We start from the raw sequence: 15226 nt of genomic DNA, 5'->3' as shown, positions 1-15226 counted from the left end.
AAAAAAAAAAAAAGAAAAAAAACAAACAACAACAACAAAAAAACTTGAAAGCCCATTTCTTATGTCTTTCATTTTTCCTAAGCAGAACTTCAGGTTTCTCCCTATGTAGGCACTAAGCATCCTCACCTGACCGACAGGAAGAACAGCGGATACTTTTCATCTGAAAACGGCTTTTTAAGAAAAAAAATCAATTAAATGATCGGGGCATCAATTTGGAAGAAACCCGTGCTTTCTTCATTTTCTTTAGAAATATGTGTGATAGTTTCCCTATCTTAGGTGTTTTTAGCCCCCCTCTCCCATGTATGTAAGTATGTGCCATAATGGAAAATAATTGTATGATCGTTTTTGCGCAAGGACTGTGGCTGCTTCCTTCAGAACAATTCAAATAAAAGCCCGGCTGGTTATGTTTTAAACAGTTAATGCATTAACTCCCTCTTTCTCTCTCCCATTGTTTTTGTGGATTTGCTTATATCTCATGCCAGGACAGTAAACCGTACTAGAGATGCAGACATTTAATTTTAGGCTGAATGACGAGAAGTAAAGCTCCAGCCCTGAAAGATGGACAAGGAAGAAAACTGCAAACACTGACAAACCTCCTTACCCCTGGATCTACGGCAAATATAGTGCAAGATGATTTATACTTGCCTCAAGTATATATATTAAGGCTACAAGGTCTTAAAATAGCTACTTAACCAAATCAAGGCCACTTTGCTTTGTTGTGTTTTGTTTTTTTGGTATGGGGCATCTTTTGGGGGTTTGAAATGTTCCAGACATTGTCCAGTACTTTGTCCCTGACGCCAACCGCATTCGTGTGAGACCGAAAGGGGATTAACTTGTGAACTTTTAAAAATCAGAACTTAAATGAGAGGCAAATCTAGGCCACAGCTCATTGTGGGAACCGTTTCTTAAGCAATTAAAGCGAGAAGAAATTCCTCGCAGCCTTTTTCCTTAAAGCAGCTTTCTGAAGGATTTAAGGAGGACTAGTGTCCGGTCCATCAAGAAAGATTTAAACTGCACAGTGATATAGAAAATCTCCACTTGCTCTTATTTAAAGGGGCACTATCACCATTTCCATAAGACCCTTGACATTGTTTCTTTAATCTTGTTTATAAACTTAAACAGATTTAAAAAGTTTTTTTTCTCTCCCCTGCCTCCTTTTTTTTCCATGAATTCATTGAAAATATATTTGATGCAGTATTTGAAAAGAGACCAAAAAGGCTCACTTTTAAGGATTTTCTGTTACTAAAAACTCTCAAGCCACAGCTTGCTACATTTCTCCTTTTGCTCTTGGAGGTTTGGAGGAAAGTGAGATTAGCGGGAAGAGGAATTTATATATTTTTTCCTCCAGGGTTAACTATGCCATAAAAGTTACTTTCTCCCCAAATTAGGAGCACACAAAGCACCCTTTCCCCCTAAACCAGTTCAAACCTTCATACAACATTTGTGCTTTAGGACATTTTCCCTATATGTCCTAGGAAGCCTCATGCAATGTCAGATTTCTTTCTTTTACTCCCTCCCTTCCCTTTCCTTGCCCCACTATACTTGCACTGTCTCCTTCTTAAATCCGTCTGCCTTAATGCACACTGGCTGTTGTGGCTAGATCCTACCCATGTTTAGAGGTCATCTAGTATTTATTTCAGTTTTTCCAAATCTAACTGTTTAGCAAGGTTTTCTGCACAGCATAAAACAATACCTGCTAACCTTATTCCAGTGAAACCAGTTGTTCCCCCTTAAGTCTTTAAAAAAGCAGAAAAAAAGAAAAGAAAAAAGAAAGGGAAAAAAAAAGTCAACACCTTGGAGTCACCAAAGCTTTTGGTGCTTATAGCTAATTAATAGCCCTAATGATATTTTTCCAAGTCCATGAATACATTATGTTTGCAATCCAAAAAGGCGTTAGCCCCATTCAAGGGTACTTCAACATCTGCTCATTTAAGGGCAATTAATCATTTTGATATATGGTTTAAAATTGACTGCTTCCAAGGGACTTTTTTTTTTGACAAGAATAACAAAGCAATTTGCCAGGAGCCATCTTCTGGACATGTTATTAGCAGAGCCTTCATCTTAAAGAGGGTTTTAAAAAAAATCCTCAGATTTAGGTACCTGCTTTAAAGGGAACCCAACACCTTCTCGCCCGCTTTCTTTCTTACACCTCCTCCAATTCTTCATTTGCCCTTTCATTCCCGTGACAAGAGTTAGAGATCTCTCCCGTCGTAAACCTCRCTGCAGAAAGTTACACCTTATTTGCAATGGCATGCAGTATTATAATTTAGCTCCTCAAGGAGAAGGTGAGCTGAATATCATGAAACATGAAGCAAGCTCAGCTTCTTTTCTCCGCACTCTTTCTTAATTGCAATAACAGCTAGTTTTAGATATTCAACTAAAAATGTTCTGCATTCCCTTATGGGCCTCATCCTTCCTTCATATGCAGCCAAGGAAATTTCTTTTTGCTATGAACTGCAGTTTGTAACAGTAATAAACCATTTGTTAGTTTAGCTTATTTTTTAAAAAAAATACCTGTAAGAAATCAAATCTACCAAGAGTATTAGGTGAAAACAGCCAAAGAGATCGATTTTTTCAGCCTCCGGTTCCTGGTAAAAGTGTTAGCTGAGAGAATGTAAAGGGGAAGTCTCTTGCGTGCAGAGAATTTAAAGCATAGTTATGATGGGCAGGTCTCCTTATTTACTTATTCACTGTATCCCAGTTGTGTTCAGAAACTCCTACTGAATTCAGGGCCTTTTCCAGCCCGGGAGCTGCAGAAGAAGCGAGAGACTGGGCACAGRGGCCTTGCTCAGCCGCCTCCCAGCCCTCCTGGGACCCGGCCGCACGTTCCCTGAGGACACCCCATGCCTGGACCGTGTTAGCCCAAAGACACACGTGTTTTTCTTGCCTCCTTTTCACTGACTGTCTACAAAGCTTCTGCAACCTCCCCTGGCCAGCTGCCATGGAAAACTTGTTATTAGAAATATTCTTATTTGCTTTAACAGATTCTTCTTTTTTTCTCCCCTACTCAATGCACCAAGGATTCCTTGGGTGCTAACATCTGGATCCAGAGYCCTCTGTCCTCTCCCATGGCTTCCTGCTGCTCCAGGGCCATCCAGGGCCTGAGCTGCTCCTCGTCTTTGTATAGATTTTATCCATCGGTCTAAAGCGAAGGAAAACATCACTGTTTGTTTAAAGATTTTGCTTAAACCTACTTGAGTGGAGTTGGTTTAAAAGATGTCTTCCTTACAAAACATTTTGATTTTAATTAGGAATTTGAAGCCACTCTCAAAAAAAAAAAAAAAAAAAAAAAAAAAAAAAAAAAAAAAAAAAAAAAAAAAAAAAAAAGAGTAGAAGTGGGCAGTTGTGATTTGGCTCTGAGGTGTTTTGCTAGAGTTGCAGTCTGAGTATTGTACGTCTCCTTTCCCCCTCTCCGGGCCAGGCTTTGTGGGCATCTCCCAGGGCATGGGAGAGATAGTGTGAACGGGAGTCTGACCGCCAGTGAAAGCGAGGTCACGAACACCAATGTGGCAGCTGCCCGCACCAAAGCCCCTCGGATGCATTGCTRAAAAGACCTCTTCTAGTGTCTGTGTTTTAAGATCTTCTGAGAAAGAGATTTTCCCTCCTGCATTGGACTTGATTAGTGTCAATTCAATGTCATTCCAGATCCTTTATCTTCGTATTTTGCCCAGAACCTTCCTTGCAGAAAATATCTGAYAAAATGGCCCCCAAATCCCACTGTTTGAGCAGGTTGTGGCCTGAGAGGACTTGAATGGAGATGGAAAGTTCAGCACCATCTTTGCTGCTGGAGGAGGAACCGGGGTAAGTCTGACCTGCCCAGTCCCCGTGTGAACGGTAGAGAACTTTCTTTTTTGTGATTGCCTCTCCACGGATTAATTTAGGGGGAAATAAGCTCTTGGGGCTTTACAACGGTTATACTGAAACCTGGCATGAACAAATCCATCTTCCTGGCTCCGCAGACTTCCTTTATGGCTGGGGTCTGCCTGGCGATTTTAATATTCTGTATGCTCRTTGGAAGCGCTGTGGGATGCTGCCTCTCCTCTGAAAGGCATTTCCTCGCCAGAAAAGCCTTTCCTCACCGCTTTGAGAGGTGGTGAGGTCTCCACGTGGCTGCTGCACTCTGTTTTATTATTTACACCSTAAAGGAATGTGTGGAAAGAAATTTAGGTGTGGAGGGAGGCTGTGATAGGGATATTGCAGCTCCTAGAGCCTGTTCTCTAGTTCCCGGAGTGGGAGAAATGTTGCCATGTCTATGCTACTTCACGTTATCCATGTGCCAGTGGCAAAAACTAAAAAAACGAAGCCCAACTCCCCTCGCCGTGCAATTATTTTTGTCTCCTGATGCAGATTTGTAAAACTTGATGAAACACCATGAGGGGTTTGGGATTTCCCTAGCGCTTTCTATCCTTTCCATGCAATTGCTCTTCCATTTCCCCCAAGGGAATCAACGCCGCCAGGGAGAGCCCACGGGGGCTTGGAACAACCTCCCCTCCCACCCGTTTGAGGGAATTCTGCGTTTGGGCCGCGCGTTGCTCGGGGGCCCGGCACCCTCGTCACCCACGGCAGGACACCCGGCACCTGGCGCAGGGGGAGCCTCGGGCTGCTGCTGCTGTAATGCRCGGCCAGGACAAAAATCCTCTGGAAATCTTTCGGATCAGAACAGAAGCTCCGGAAAGCTGCTTAAATTCAATTCGTGAGTATGGCCTGGCGTGGAGAGTCTCTGCCTAGGAGGAACGGCGCAAACGCACGGTCTCTGCCTTGCTCTTCTCCGCAGCACCCTGCGGCCCGGGGAGCTGCCATCAGCTGTGCGCGTGCTCTGCGTGCGTGCGCGCGTGTGTGYGCGCGCTGCTTGCTATTTTTACGATAAGTCTCCAAGAGGACCTGCTCTGTACAGGAGCTAGGTGACGTGCCTGCCTCTGTGGGTAAAGGTAATATATGAAGTTTGAGGGGTTTCTGGYCCTGATTTTCCTGGATCTTTAAGCTGCTGTGCAAGCTTTCGTTCTCCAGCCCGGGACTCCTTCCGCACACCGAGCTGGGACCTTGCTCCGCTGTGCGGGCAGCGCAGCTTGACCTGGACTCCGCTGTTGCCATCTGCTGTGGGTTTTCCCTTGGAGTGCTGTTTCTGCTTACCCTCAAGAGAGGGATCGTTGGTTGCATGTAAAAGTGGACCCAACCCACTGAAATCAGAGCAGGACTTTGCCACTGAGACTRAAAAATCAGCCCTTAACTGGCCCGTTTAGATCTAAGGCTGGGTATGCTTGGCTGTTCGGAGAAAAGCCCAATACTGGTCTCTTGGATGTCCGCACAGGTTCTGCCTACTCTGGTAGCAAGGCTGGATGCAGCTCAGCTCCGTTTCACTGTTGTAAATCCTGAGTAATTTATTCAAAAGAGATGATATTTATCTAGATTTACATCATTTAGCACTAAGTTCGGTCCTTCGGTAACGGATGCTCAAATGCATGACTGCATTTATTTTGTACCTACCTCTGAGCAAAATGATAGATACGTTTCCTGGGGGATAAAATCCATCTCCCAGGCACAAAGCCAGGGTAGCTGTGCTTTATGCAGGAGAAATTTCAAGGACGTGAGCGGGCTGGGGAAAACGAACTCTCCCTCACGGACCGGGATCACTGCACTAGGCCCATTGCCCACTTCCACCAGGGCTGCTGGAATGATGGTTCAGTCCTTGCATTGCGTTTGGAGCTTCGAGATGAAGGTTTCAACCCAGTTTCCCCACCTCTGCGCGTTATCACARGCATCCACAGCCTGCTGCGGAGACCCACACCGTGACGGAGCAGGACTGGCGTGGTTTCCCTCCCTGGCAGGCTTCTTTCGCCGAAAGCCTCTGCTCTGCAGGAGGATTTCTGCCCCAACTTTGCAACCCCACTGGCTTGTGTGGGAAGCCACCGCCGTGACACTGTCCCCGGGCCACTCCCACCGCCATGGTCCTTTTCTCCAAGGTGAGGGATGGAGCAGGGGGAGGAAAATCGAGCGCCGCGCAGGTTCAGGTAGCGCGTGACATGAAATATGTTAGGCAAACACCTTATTAGAAATGATTTGTCATCCCTCTCCCTCTCTCAGCTGCATATAACTCTATCTCCAGACTATTATAGTATCAAATATATTTTACAAGAGTTTTACCTACAGGTGACTTGCTGTTTATTACTGGATGTAGGCAAAATCAATACTTTTGTAACTAGAAGATCATTTATTTTGCTTTTTGAAACATTTTTCAACAGTGGGAGAGCAGCTAAACCCTGCGAAGCTATGATTAAGGACCATAAACTCTACTTTCTTTTCCTTCTCCCCCTCCTAACCCATTATTGACTTAAATAGGTAATTTCCAAACCCAGAACAACATCTTGAATAGCCACTGCTGGCGCATGATTTTCTTTCTTTTTTTTTCCTTGCAGACAGATAATTCTTTAAACTTGGGTAATTTCAAGGGGGAATCAACTTAATATAAATGTACCTGTCACCGRTTGAAATAGAAGCAGATTCTGGCCTTTCAATAAGGCCACTTCTACAGTTCCACACTGGGGAAAAATCAAAAATTGCTGGGAACTGATAATGCATTCCTAAAGCTATGCAGCCCTGATGGAGTTCAATCAGGCCAAATACCCTGGCTGGTTTTGTGTGTTTATTTTACCTTCTGATTTGTTTTGAAGGTCATATGATGCAAAGATGTTTGAGAGGAAATGCTTGTTTTTTAAGGAGGTTTGTGCCTATGTCACACCAGCCTGCTGTCTTACAAACGCCCCATTAGGAAGGAAAAATGCCAAGAGGCGGGTGCAGGAGAAGGGAGAGGCTCTTGCCCCTTCTTCTCAACCAGAAACATTTTTATTGTCCAGATTTACAGTTCATTCTGCAGTAGTTGCAGCTGATAAAGTACTAAACCAGCAGTGAAATAATCTCTGGGAGCTCCAGACGTGCGAGGAGGCATGAAGAGATGACGCCTGCCTTACGCATCAGCTGGGGGGTTTATCCGCCCTCCTGGTCAGTGCTGAAGGCAGTGGTGCGAGGTGACACCACGCGGCAACAGGGGCTGCGGCGTGAGGCTGAGCCAGGCTCCTTCCCAGCAGCAGGAGCACAACGCTCGCCTGCCGTGTACCACCCAGCCCCTTCAGGCCCCCAGCAGCTTTAAGGAGGTCCTWATATACCTAGGAGGTATATTCTGCACCTCCTAGTTCGTGAGCCATCGTTGCATGGACTTCATGCCTCTACTTCACCTGGACGCAAGGAGGGAAAAATAATTCCCTGTGCATCTTGCAAGCTTGCACACGTGAAGGAAGGGAAAGGGAACGGGGGGCCTGCTGTGGGAACCGCTGGAGAAGGCTGGGGTGGGAGAATTTGCTGACAAAACACTTTGTGTTTGTTTTCTTTTGTCTCCATCCCGAAGCGTACAGCCTTTCTGCAGGGAAAATGTGAATTACAACATTTCCAGTGAAAAAAAGTAAGACGGGCAGGTCCATTTTTTCTCGTTGACCCACCCTGAATTTAAATACTTTGGACTTTTTTTTTAACTGTTGCAAAGTATATATTTTCAAGCCAAGAAAAAAGAAAAATAAATTGTATTTCCTGATGGAGCATTATCATAGGAGAACTGTACTTCTGCTGTGTGGGCTCACAGTGGCGTGGCAGTGCTGGGAGACTACACCTCCCAGAAAGCACTGTGCTTATTTCCAGTGGATATTTGTGGAGCATCAAGGGAAATTGCYTGACTTGTGTCCATCGTTAAAAGTGCGGTGTGGCTTGAAAATAGGACGGAGAGAAGGACAGGTAAACCAGGCAGTCACCCCCGAATGCATCAGAGGGACATATGAAGTACTCATGTAAAGTATCTGGAAAACCAAAGGGTTTTCACAGCATCAAAAAAAWTTTTTTTTCTTCTGAAAGGCAGAATGCTTTGACTTTTTCAAGTGGATTTCTTCCCTGCTCCACAGCTGCTATTCTGCAGAAAGCATGAAACCTCCAGTTCTTTTAATTCTGTTTTGGAGTGAGAACAAGTCAAAACAGTTGAATTTCCCTCGAGATGGGTGTTCTGAATTTCACTTGGCTCAAGTTGCTGTCATTATTTCTAATTCTAGGCGTGTGAGAAAAAATGGCAATGGATCCATCTGAATGCTTAGGAAGATAAAAATACTACTTTGTAATCAGGCAGGCTTACAGCAGGGTTAAGCGTGTCTGGAGTAGACCAGTTGGGGTGGGAAGTTTGCTCAGCATTCATGTCCCATCAGACAAAGCTTTCAGAGTGAGCCTGGCTAATGAGAGCCCCTGGCGACATCTCCTCCAGCTTGAGAAAATCTTGTTTTATTAATGTCAGACCACCCTCATACTGTTCTTACTGTTCTGTGGCTTTTCTGAAATGTTGGTTGTACCCATGACTTATAGTGGTGTGTAACACGGTGGTTTGACTAACGTGGTGGTATGGATATTTTTACGGGTAGACTAGGCATACATTTGTTTTTAACAAAACTTCCATAAAGAAGAATGACTGAGTAGGTTAGACTCTTTAGTCTGAAAAAAACACCCATGGAGAGGAGATACTGAGTTGCCTGGAGGGGAGGGGAGCAGAGTGACTGCCCACCTTCTCAACAAGCTGTGGGGCTTCAAGCGGAGGCACCAAGAGCTGTCTCAGAACAGGCAGAAGATGTTTGCTCTTCTTGCACTGGGTGGTTGGCCYGGTAGACTCCTTGCCACAGGATGCAGTAGATGCTAAAAAGGACAAATCTGTGCAGAAAAAGTTCGCTGAGAATTATGGATAGGTACAAAACATGTCGACAGCAGGAGATCATTCTTTTGAGAATACGTGGCATCTGTGAGAGTTTTATAGCGGAGAACCACCTGCGCATCCTCTGTTCTTACATTCTTCTGCATACATCTGCCTTCGGCCATTGCTGGGGAGGTAGATCTGAGTAAAACAGACCGTTATTCTCGCCTAGTATGGCTGCTCTTAGGCTCTTATGTTCTTAATTAATAGTAATCTGTATTTCCACAGCAATGTAGACCCTGCTCTGCGTAGATCAAACTTGTGTTCCTGCACTGGAATCTAAAATCTCAAACTCTGCAGCCTGGTGTGCCGAGCAGGTGAATTCTCACAGCGGTGGTACCAGGGCTGTGTGTGTCAAGGCATGATCCCGTGTTCCTGAAGGAGCAGGTTGGAAATAAAAAGCAGGAAGAAGTACATAAATAGCTGCAGAATGGAAATATTTGCCCATCTGGAGTTTTACAGGATTTGAGTAGGCATTTGTTTTTTTCCTACTGCTTGCTCCTGCTTTTGAAACGATCTTGTCATACAGAAGGGGTTGGGAAGCGAAAAAGTACCTTCACGTGTTGATTCAGGTGGGAGCGGATCTCCCATATGTATAAAACTGCAGTTTTTCAGAAGGCCAATGTGCTACACTTTCTGMAAATCCAGCCTTGCTTTGACAGCCCTTGAGTCCTGGCCCAGCTTGGGAGGTGTGCTGAAGACACCAGCCTTTGGACTAGTGATCACAGCAAGTCACTTGCTGTGGCCATAGGGGCGAAGAGTGCCATGGTGGGGACATCCCATCAGCACATGCCGTGATTTAAGCATCTCCCAAAGGTGGGAAGGCAGAGGAGAGCCAGCACCTTACTTCGTTGGCCAATGTTCATACCAACCAGCTGTCTTTGTCATGGGATGGGGCATGTCTGCAGCAATGCTGTGGCTCCTTTTTCATCCCAGTTTGCCTACACCGTTTCAGCTGCTATGGTTAGGTGGCACAGAGTCCCGCTCAGGCCGTGGTCTGCTGCATCATCTGGAGAAATATTGCCCTAGCCATGCTGAGTCTTTACGTACACTTGGTTTTTACTTGCCAACCCGAGCTGAATTTTACTCATTTGGGAGAGAAGGGCATCGGAGGGAGGCTGGGACATGGTGGTTCATGCCGTCTTGTAAATGAAATCCCCTCCGCTCCACCATGCACCGTTCCCACTAGAGGTCTGGCAATCTCGCATTCACAACATGTCTGGCAAAGTTTGTGTCAGTGGATTTAAACTTTAGATTTGTGTGACCAAGGAATTCCCAGTTCTGTTGCATGTGTTCCCCTGCCTCTCCCTCTCCCCCCGTCTTTCTCTTGGCTGTGAAACAGCACAAGGAGACTCTTTGTATGCTCCTAATCCTGAAGCAACACAGCTTTAGCAACATCCAGGGATAAAAGCACCATCAAACCACAACTTTATGGGGGCAAATCTCCTCTAATCCCTCGCTTTAGCTAAACAAAGCTTCTTGCCCTAATCCGCTATCGCTTAAAAAAAAAAAAAAGCTCAGATTTTGTTTTTAGTAAGAAGATGATCCAAAGGACTAATTTTAAGAGAGACTAACCAACTCTGACAGCTTTTAAAATAGACGACAAGAAAATAGATGCAAACTTCCCTCTCGATTCAAGGGTTTTCAGGCTATGCAATAAGAAAAATATCCAGGGTTTAACTGCTTTCCTTTAAGCTCAATCTTATTGTATTAAATGCTCTGACCAACTCAGATTCAAATCAGCAGGCGTAAATGCCATTTGATCTTTAAAAAGAGAGTTAAAAAGTGTGCATATTATTCCCAGGAAGGCAGTCCAAGGAAAATCAATTATCATAAACAAGGATTATATTACACACACGGTCAATATTGAAAAACAAACACAATGCTGATAATAGGCTGGTGAAGTGGTTTGCATTTGAAGCTGCTTTGATTGCATTAAAGATAGTTCTTTATTAATCTACGGGGGTGTGTGTGCAGAAAGTATAGTAGCAAGGAGTAATTGAGCTCTTAAACAGTCAGACCAAGCTTTTGCTCCAAACCTGAACCAAACCTTGACTCTTTCTTGCCTTTTTTTTTTTTTTTTTTTTGTCTCCTTGCAGGAGATAGGAAAAGTGCTAAAGTTTGGCGTAGGGGCTTAACTCTGTGTGTGTGTGTATGTGTGTGTGTGTGTGATTTAGCTCTGCTTGGCTTCAGATGGGAAAATGTGGGCATCGGGGGAGTAAAGAGGAGCCTTTGGGGCCCTCTGGGAGCCCATAGTTTTTGGTTTTAGTGGTGAGCAGGCTGCCTGTTCACCCATCTCTGGCTTCCCAGTTAACCCCACTGGTTTATGCTGGTTTCTTCTCTGGTGTATAACGCTGCACTTGACAGGGATGGGGATTTTGGGGTTTYCTTCTGTGCCCAGCTTGGCATCCAGCAATCTGCCTGGAGGGAGGAGAGGATCAAGAATGGGGTTGCGATGGCACCGTGGTTCAGCCCTTGCTCACGCTTTGCTCCGGACGGGCGGGAAGAATCGGCCCCTGCATTTTCCCGTCATGTCTGCTAGAGCCTGAACGTCTTGCCGATGCGAGGGGGGCATTGCCGTGGCTCTGCCCTTGCTGCACACCAGGGCAGCGAGGCAGGGATGCGCGGGGATGCCCACCTACCCGCTCCCATGCTGCGACCCTACCCCAGAGCTGCAACGGGGTCTTTTCTCCTCACAAGCCCTTCGTTTGTGCTGGTTGAGGAGCAAGAAAAAATAAAGTATTTTTATCCCCAAGAATTCCAGCACTTTAAAATGTGATTTGGTGAAAATCTCTCTAGAAAGTCGAAATCACTTGTGGATAATTTTGGTGTTGTGCTGTCAAAGGCCAGGAGTAAATATTGAATAAGGCATGAACAGAGTATGAAATAAATGTGGAGTTGTAGGAATATCTTGACATTACATAAGAGCAGAAGTTAAATAAAGTGAGGAAACTCCCCCCCATGTGGAAACTTGCTGAAATGAAGCACTTCTGATGCTCAGCACATTGAGAAAGTCCGGATGGATTCTTTGGATTTTTTCCTGTTATGAGAAGCTGCGAAACTTGACGTGTTTCTGCCACGTGTTGGCTGATCACTGTCAGACGGGAAGCGGTTCCGTCTCAAACGCTCTGAGCCCCTGTCCTGTGGGTCCAGCTCACAGGAGCCCCCAGCCCCTCCTTGCTGCCGGATCAAGGTTTGCACCAACCGGCCTGGATCCCCTTTTGTCTCCARGCAAGCCCGTTGCTAACGTCCAGGGTGCTCTACCTGGTGGCACTGAGTTGCATGCTGGTGTCGTCTCCCCCCCGCAGCCCCGCCGGCCGGTTGCACCTGAGCCGCTGCGTGTCTGCGTGGCGGAGCACGCTTCGCCGCGGCCGCCGGGCTGCCAGAAGGGCCGGGGCCCGGGCAGCTTTGTTCCCAACCAAAGAGACGTGTATAATCTTTGGCTAAGCTCCCCCAAGACACCCAGCTTTTCCTTTGCTTAGCCAAACTGAAAGGACCCTTTTGAAGTTTGCCTGGCGTTGCAGGGTGTGTTTGCGCGCGGATGGCATATGAAACTGGTAAACACTATTTTTCGTGGAAAATCTCCAAAGTCCATATCCTTTTAGACTCAGAGTTTCCCTTTCTCATTGACCTGTGCCCAGAAGTGACTCCTGATTTGAATAGCAAATAGTAGCTGTCTTTCCRTCCACAGCTAAGCCTTTTTCTTTTCTTCTGTCCAAAGCGAGGTAGTATCTTTTCATGATGCCGTTCAGAGTGGCGGAGGGGTAGAGATGGCAGTGAAGGTGGTCCACGGCAGATGTTCAGTGGAGCTGGCATCTAGGGCCTGCAAGGATGCCTTTGGTGGCCGAATTTGTTCCCATGTAGCTGGGAGAAACACTCTGGTGGTTCTTCACCAGGTAACGATGACCCTGCGAGGGTGTTGCAGCATGGGCTGGGATATTTCAGARGTGGCCTTTGGTTTGGCCAGCACAGCAGCTGAATACCTGGCAGTGGGGTGATTTTACAACATCTGATTTTATTGTGTACTCAGTAGGGAAGTGTCAGTGAAGGAAGTGGATGATCTGTGGGCAGCTTCAGTGCTTTGAACCCCCCAACTCCCCAAGGAACAAATATACACACCCTGCCCCACTCCCATGCTGCAGGCCAGCAWACTGGCTTCAGGTTGAGCTAGTGGCTCAGGTCATCAGCTGATGATTAGGCCCAGAAAATCAGACATCAGATGGGGCGAAGCTTTTGAAAGCCAATGGCTGGATTTTTTCCAAAGTGTTTCTGCTTTCCATGGACTTTTGCAAGAGCTGTGATCGTCATGCATCCTGAGGCATGCAGCCATGAGAAGTTAGCAGGTAGAAGGGCTAGAAATAGYCTGTCTCAGAATCATGGGGGAAATGGGGTGTTTTTTCTCCCTCTAATGGAGCAGCCTGGGAGTGTTTCCACAGGTCACTGGTACTTTGCCTTTTTAGTGTTCTTCCACTGGAGCGGGACAATGGAGAAAGCACCTTCATTTGCTTTTGTGCTAATGAAGTCAAACAACCATCAGGGAATTTGAACTGGGGCTCTGTCCTAGGGGTTTGATCTATATTAAAAAAAAAAAAAAAAAAAGACACGTCTTTGGGTAAAGCGTNGTCTTTGGGTAAAGCGTATCCCAAAAAGCATCTGGTGGGCTAGGCATGTTGCTTTTGTTTTCAAAAGTAGGGTAGCATTTGGAAGTGGGGAGTTTTTGTCCTTAGATTCAGATCTGAATCTATATTCCACCCCCCCCCCCCCAGCAAGAAGGGATGTGACATAGGAATGTATGGTTTGTGCTCATTGCTGGTAATTAAAGTGTTCTCTGAAAAATAAGTTGCAAAAGGCAGCAGCCTTGCTGGTGATCCCTTTTGGCATTCACCCTTAAATCTCCAGGTCCAGAAGTCATGTGCTGGTGCTAGCCTCTCCACTCCCACTTTTAATCAAGGTAGAGGGAGGTACCCTGTGTGATTTTTAAAACCTGGAATGAAATATGTGATTATTCTTTATTCTTCTTTAACTCTTGACTTAAAAGTTTGGGATATGGACAAAGGGACTGAACAGTCTGATGCATTTGCAGGCTTCATGCAATTGTCAGTACACTGAGATGCTTTATCAAACCCACTCCCTTGCTGCCTAGATTAACCTGGCTGAAAACTATAGATCTGTTCTGCAGATCATTGTAATGTGTGCGTGTAGGGGAAAGGCTGGCTTCCAGACCAAGGAAAAAGCATTGGAAGGTCTCATTCTCTTTTCTCTCCTCTGAATGACTGTGCCCAGGTGCTGAGTCCAGAGCCCAGAGCATCCAGTGCCACATTCAGAGTTTTCTACTCTATTGCTTTTCTTAACATTTGATGTGAATATCTCATAAAAACCTTGCAAAAAAGCAAGCAGGCAGCAAACCCAAACATCCCCTTGCAGCAAATGCTGGAAGAAATACATTTAGCTGAAAAATCTCTGTCTTAGTATTTTGTTATATTTCTTTCTCTTGGATAAAGCACAAAAGAGGGGGGGGGAAATTAAAATCCCTTGGTTGCAAAAATGCCTTCAGTCAAGTTCTCTCTCTTACTGACAGCTCAGTTCCAGCTACAGGAGTCTTAATGATATTTTGGCCATAATGCCAAGAGAAGCAAGAAAGCCCCTTCAGACACTGGGAGCTTTCACCCGACTGGAGCAATAAGTAGACAGCTGAAATGCATCTCTGAACTCAGGCGGGAAAAATACTTTGTTGTGGTGTTCCTCCTCCTCCTCCTCCCTGCGTACCTCTCACTGCACTGATGTGGTGAGTGCTCGTGGTATGTATGCCCCATAACTCAGGTTTATTCCCTGCGAAGTGTTCAGGAAGGGAGGGTGCCAACCTGCCTAGCACCTGAGGACCTCTTAGCAAGGTATCTCCTTAGCTTTGAGATGTGCTGGTAGGATGCAGGGGAAAGTTTTGGGRCCTTTTAATTGTATTGTTGTGTAGTTCTTCCGTGGCTGAAAATCTTACACCGGCCATTAGCAACCTGAGCATCCAATGACCCCATGGGAAGGGAAGCACCTGGACTTTCCTACATCGGTAACTGGTTCTGGGTGTCACCAGGGGGTCTATCTCAGTGGKCTGCAGCATATTATGGGCTTAAATGTCTGTGTTTGTATTAAATTGAGGTTGAGCTAATGGGGAATCTGCTGTCCTCTTAACTGTGGGCCTTCCAGAGCCTCCAGTTCCCCACAGGTCTGGGGGGACATGTCTCCTGCCCCATGCTTATGGGACATATTAGCCTTGTTAAGCCCTCAGTGGCTGTGTCACTGTGTCAAAAATGAGTTTCCTATAATGTGATGTAATCTACTGCTTGAGCTTATTGCAGAGCAGATGTGGCTGATTTCCTATCCCAGACTTTGAAGTTAGGGGCTTATGTCTCTGCTGATGACAACAAACCTTCAAGCTCTTTCTGGTGATGATCCTGTCTTTAG

This window comes from Rhea americana, unplaced genomic scaffold (genome assembly GCF_003343005.1).
Source record: "Rhea americana isolate MKP2758 unplaced genomic scaffold, rheAme1 scaffold_27, whole genome shotgun sequence".
Lineage (NCBI taxonomy): Eukaryota > Metazoa > Chordata > Aves > Rheiformes > Rheidae > Rhea > Rhea americana.
This window is presented reverse-complemented; position numbering follows the sequence as displayed.